We start from the raw sequence: 5,772 nt of genomic DNA, 5'->3' as shown, positions 1-5,772 counted from the left end.
CTCACCTTCCTCCTCCGAGTCCCCGGCGGACGTGCCAGGCTCCTGGTACATCACCTTGGTCTCTTCAGGGGTGGTGCTCCCCTCGGAGAGGGAGGCGTCCTCTCACCTTCCGCTTTCTTTTTCCTGAGGTGGAGGGCTGGTTCTCTGCGGCGACTGTGGTGTCTTCCCCATTCAGTGCAGCCTCAAAGAGTGCCCTGGTTTCATTGGCTTAGGATGGATTTAAATTGATGGCATAAAATTAGTCTGCCGTCTGGATGTTGTAGCACATGAAGTTGGCCACCCTTTCCCTGTCAATCTTCGGGAGCATGTTTTTTTACCTGTAAGACCCACACACACACACACACATATCATTTTATTGATATTACTTCAGACAACAGTAGAATAGGACCTTACAATAATTAGATTCCTATCTAATCTGACCTACATGAGTGACAATGGAGGTCCGCAGGTCAGTGAAGGAAGGACTTTCGGACAGACCCATCTCCTTCCACACCTCCCTCAGGTAGGCAGGCAGGTTCTTCAGCTGAGTGTTTGTGGAATTGAAAAACAAGTGCTGGGCCTTCTTTCCCCCTGAGAGACAGTGCTTGAATTTCAGGAAGTCTGAAAACCAACTGTACTCCTCCTTCGTCAGCGACATCTGGACCATGCCATACTCTCGATTAGTTGTGTGTTCCCCCACCTAATAGAAATTGAACAGAAAAAAAAACACAAAAATACACATTACGCTCCGGCGACTGCAATTGTTTCCAAAAATAACCAACCAATAAACACAGCCAGCTGTATTTTATAGACTGACATTGATCAGATACACCCCAGACTGGTCACGTTTTGCCTCCTCCGCCTCTTTCACCAACATGTTTTTATACAGGCCTAGTCTGTGGCCGTATATGTAGGCACACAGGTACCCATAAAACCATTACTGATTCCTGTGTCCTTGTTTTTTTCCAATGTTTCTGTGGGAACATGAAAATATAAAAAGGCAGCTTCATAATCCCACTCCATAATGCACTCTATACATCTCTGACATCTATAAGTGTGTATAAACAGTGACATCACAGATTGAGAAAAACTTACTCAGCACTTGAGGTATTTTTGCCTTGGCAAGAGACTGGCACTCCAGCAGGCTCTTTTTGGACACCACCTTGCCTTCCTTGTTGTCTTTCACCTTTACCTGGTGAAGGGAAACTGGTTGTTTAATGCCCTTCATAAACCGGTTGATCCCCTTCCATTGGTTTACGGTCAGCCGGCAGGCAGGTGGAGGGGTCTCCTCGGTATATTTAAGAAATGCGCCAATAGTCAAGGTGTAGTGGTTGACTGTGGTGATGGAATTGAACCCATCTAAAACACACACACAATCAAATACTGTATTGTTAATTAATGCTTGTGAGACTAAAGAGAAAGAAAGAACTCTGCTTACTTCCTTATTTTGTCATGGTCTGTCAGAAAAATGAGAGAGGACTGGTAGGTCTCATTCTTCGCCATGGAGTTCAAAAATTGCATCACCCTCTTGACCTTTGAGGCACAATTTTCCCTCAGCTTATAATTTGAATTGGGGCCCTCACAGGTCTTCCTGATCCCCCGATAAACACACCTTATCAAAAAAAAAAAACATTTTAGACTAACCCTTCGAAACAGCGCCTATGACCTCAATTTAAGGCACTTCCGGTTGACACAGGAAGCTGAAAGTGAATACATATCCTCCTTGGGGTAGATTCTTACAGAATATTGAGTTAAGTCTTTGTGACGAAATTACTGATTTACAGAGGGTTGAATGAGTGTGTGTTATTTCAGAAAATCACAGAAATCTCGCAGAGCTCTGAAACCCACCTTAACGGATTCGTCAGAACACGCCGCAATTGGATCTAACTTTTTTGGGGAAAAAACACATTTCTTTGAGCATCACCAATTGTACGATTTATCTTAAATTACGATAAATAAAGGGCTGGTTCTTTTTTTCCTGACACCGTAGGTTCATGTACTTTGACGTGAAGCGGTCAAATTAGCGCTCTATTTTCATTTTTGACCTTTGATCCCAGAAAACTGGCCGCCCAAAACTCAAAAAGCGATGAGTTCTCGACGCCATCTTGTTTCTGGGCTAACAGCCCATTAGTCCAATCCTATGCTCACCAAGTTTCATCTTCAAAGTCTTTTCCGTTTAGGAGAAATGGCCATGTTGTGATTGATGTTTTGTATATTTGCAATAAGATCCCATTAGCCATCTGGTGGAATTTACCGGGACAGCGGAAAAATTACCAACATTTTTACATTTTATCAAACGGAAAACGAATGTCCGAGAGACAGGCAGACCTCTATCTTCAACCATGGCAAGCCATTAGCCCGGTGATGGCCCCTGCACTGCTATCCCCTCCTACCCCTAAATCTATATTAAAATCACCTATCACCAAGTGCCTATTTGTAACACACACGGGCGCCAGACAGTCCACCATCTGCCGCCACCTGTGGCCCATACACCCCAAATAACCTATATCTAATACCCCTCAAAGTGACGTCTACCCCCAAAACCCTCCCCTGCATTACAACAAAAGTGCTCTCTACCTTCACCTCCCTATTCCGAAACAAAATCCCTACCCCTGTCGATTGCACCCCCCCTATACTCAAATGACTCCCCCTTGTCCCACTCCCTCCTAAATCTACACACATCCCCACCATCCCTCAGGTGAACCTCCTGTAAAAAACAAACATCAAAACCCACTCCCTCCAAAAAACAAAAAACCGCCCTCTTAACATAATCCCTCAAACCCCTTACATTTAAACTAAACAACTTAACAGAAATATTCATTAATAATTAAAAAACAAACCCTCAACAAATAAACCCAAACCAACAAAAAACAGGAGACTCACCCGATGCTCCCCTGCTCCATTTCATCCGGCAGGGACGTCCTCTCCTCTCCTGACGTCCCCCCGTCCTCCATGACTCCAATCCAGGATGCAGGCATGGTGTTAGGCATTGGAGTGCCCTGCATCCTGGGTTCCCCACCAACACCCTCCAACCCTCCCTCCCTGTAGGCCTCTGGGCTGAGAATAGGGGACCCCATCTCCCCAAACAGGAGTTGAGATCCCCCCCCAGATAGACAACCCCGATCCTCACCCTGTGAAATACCCTCCACCAAAATTATTAGGGGCTGAGGAAAACAGCGAGACCATCGAAAATCTTCTTCCCTCCCCCGTCCCTCGCTTAGCCTCCCCCCCCCCCCACCTCACCCTCTCCGTCCTCCAAGCTCACTCTCCTCTTCCCTGTCCTCTTCGGAGATGACGGCAAAGGGGTGACTTCGTCCCCCATCCCCACCAGCCCATCCACCATCTCTTCCACCAGGGTGCTCCCCCACTCCTTCATCGTTCCGTCCTCCACCTCCTCTTTCTCCACTGTCCCCGCCTTCTTCTTCTTCGCTCCGTCACCTTCTTCCGCCTCCTCACCTTCCACCTCCTTCGCCTTCTCTTCTCTTCTCCTCTCTCCTTTCGTAGCCTTCTTCCTTCCATCCTCTTCCCGTGCCGTCTTTTCCCCTGTGCCATTACTGTCATCCGCATCCTTCCTTTCTCTTCTCTTCTCCCCCCATCCCCCGTTCCCCCTCCAGCTGCAGACGCGTACGACCTTTGACGAGCCGGGCAATCACGCCACAGGTGTGTTGACAATCCACACCCGTGGCAAGCCTTGGGCTCGTCACAATCCTTGGCCTCGTGCTCTCCCGACCCACAGAACCTGCACTTTCGGGTATTGCACGAGGCCAGTATATGTCCGTAGGCCATACAACGCCTACAGAACGGAGGCTGACGGGCATAAAATAATGTCCCCCTGTCAGCCCCCAGGGAGAACATCGCTGGAGGATGGAGGTAGAGAAACCCAGGGAGTCCCTGAGGTGCCTCACTGAGGATACGTTGTCTACATATCTCCCCAGAAAGGCCCTCACCTCCTCATCCTTCACATGCGGATTGTACATGTTTACGGTGACCACCCTGAAATTGTTCCTTGCCAGGCTGGTCACCGCGTAATGGCACAGGGGTCTCTCTCCTTTCCCTTCCCTCACCGTCTTCATAATCCCATCGTGCTTCTCTTCTGAGTGAAACGTCACATCGTACGCCTTCTCCATCGGGTTGCCCTGAAGGCACAAAACATCTTTTACCTGCAGTTTCAGGTATCCCATCAGTACGGTCCTCCCAAATGTCTCTCTTCCCCACGGCTCCATCTCCTTGTCAATCCATGAAAACCTCACCGTGTTTGCCAATCCAATCCCTGGTACCGTCCTGCTCGTTCTTTGCTGCTCCATTTTTTTAAACCAAAAAAAGCTCTCTTCCCAAGAAGCCAAAGAACAGCAAAAAAGAAAAAACAAAAAATTATTTCAAATCCTCGTAATAAATGTTCTCTTCCCTCCTGTCTTGCTTCGACCTCCTGACTCAGTGGGCTTTGGGGCACCTCGGTACCAAGCTTGAACTGAGCCAAAAGGCAGAGAAGCAATAACCCACAAATTGACCCCTGCGCCCGCCGGGCACCCGGGGGTCTCGGCAGACCTCAATGGTTTGGCAAAAGTTGGCTCCTTCCCACCCAACGTTTCCCTGGTGACAGGCAGGAAGGTGTTTTGTTTAAAAAGTCGCCAATGCGGCTTTAAGTCACTAGCTCTTTACGCCTGGTGCGATTATTTGTTCAAAGCCCTGCAAATACGCCAGTCGTCGTCGTCGGGCTTGAACTCAATTGCCCGAGCGACTACTTTGAGTGGAAAAATACACCGGTCGATCGATCGGTCGGCCCGATTGAAGTCAAACGCCTGAGCAAAAAGTGTCGGCGGTGGGTGTCAACTCTGTCCATTTCTCTTGAAACAAGATATACCGGGCTCTGCCATAAGCAAAGCCCTTCCAAAAATACTTTGAACTCGTAAGTGTTCCTGTCCACGGAAGTCTTTAGTAAAAGGCGAAAGGCTTGTGTGTAATGAAGAGAAACCAGAGTCGTATGGAAGTCAGAGGTCGGGGCCCGAGACACACTCTGTGCACTACTAGGCTGGCATCTCGCGGGTGGGTGGTCACCGAACCCACTCTGCCAACTTTTCCAGGGCTGTGGGTAAAAAGTCAGACTCACTCACTCACTCTATCCTGACCAACGTTTTTTGGCGGGAAACGGGGGAACCCATGAAGAGCGCTTCGCCCTACTTTCACTTTGGATGTTTTTTCTTTCCTTTTCTTCTTCTACTTCTGCCAGCTGTTTATATAGCTTTGTGTATTTTCTTTCCTTGACAACGGGAGAAATGTGTTGCACCGTTCCCGGAGGTACTGCAATACCGGGTCGATGCGTGGAGCGGACGGAGCAAGCCCCATCTCCGACTCCCTGTTCGAAAAATCCATTTAATATGTAGTCCCCCGATGGGGGACGTATCAGATATTAAACTGATAAGAACAGATTTTTTTGGGGAAAGTTTTATTTACACATTTCATACACATAAAAACGGCAATAAAGCATAAAACACAGCATTTGAAAGTTACATTTACAAGTTGTTAAAACCAATGAAAACAACCGTGAATAAAAGTACTTTTCTTGTAAAAACCTCAAATCTGTAAAAGCCATTTAAAATGTGCACTAATGATCTAACAAAGGTAAAATGTTTTTTAAGACATGAAAAAACATGTTAAAAAGTCACTTTGCTAAAAGGCTGTCTGTACAGGAGCGGGGTGAGTCCTTATCAAACTCGCCTCATCCTGCTCCTCTGAATAAACCATCGTCCCATCCTTCGGGGCCCAGAGGAGATCCCTCCCCTAGGCGCCGCAGCG

At 47.6% G+C, this 5,772-nt stretch overlaps 1 non-coding gene and 1 pseudogene across 1 annotated transcript; both read right to left on the bottom strand.

The window, feature by feature from the left end:
* Positions 1-4,842: 4,842 nt before the first annotated feature.
* Positions 4,843-4,959, bottom strand: LOC139531158 (U5 spliceosomal RNA). Its single transcript, XR_011666265.1, has one exon. It is a non-coding gene; the product is annotated as a U5 spliceosomal RNA (small nuclear RNA).
* Positions 4,960-5,252: 293 nt separating this feature from the next.
* On the bottom strand, positions 5,253-5,424 carry LOC139531071 (U2 spliceosomal RNA; annotated as a pseudogene).
* Between the last annotated feature and the right edge of the window lie 348 nt (positions 5,425-5,772).

Source organism: Salvelinus alpinus, chromosome 9 (genome assembly GCF_045679555.1).
Source record: "Salvelinus alpinus chromosome 9, SLU_Salpinus.1, whole genome shotgun sequence".
Taxonomy (NCBI): domain Eukaryota; kingdom Metazoa; phylum Chordata; class Actinopteri; order Salmoniformes; family Salmonidae; genus Salvelinus; species Salvelinus alpinus.
This window is presented reverse-complemented; position numbering and strand designations above follow the sequence as displayed.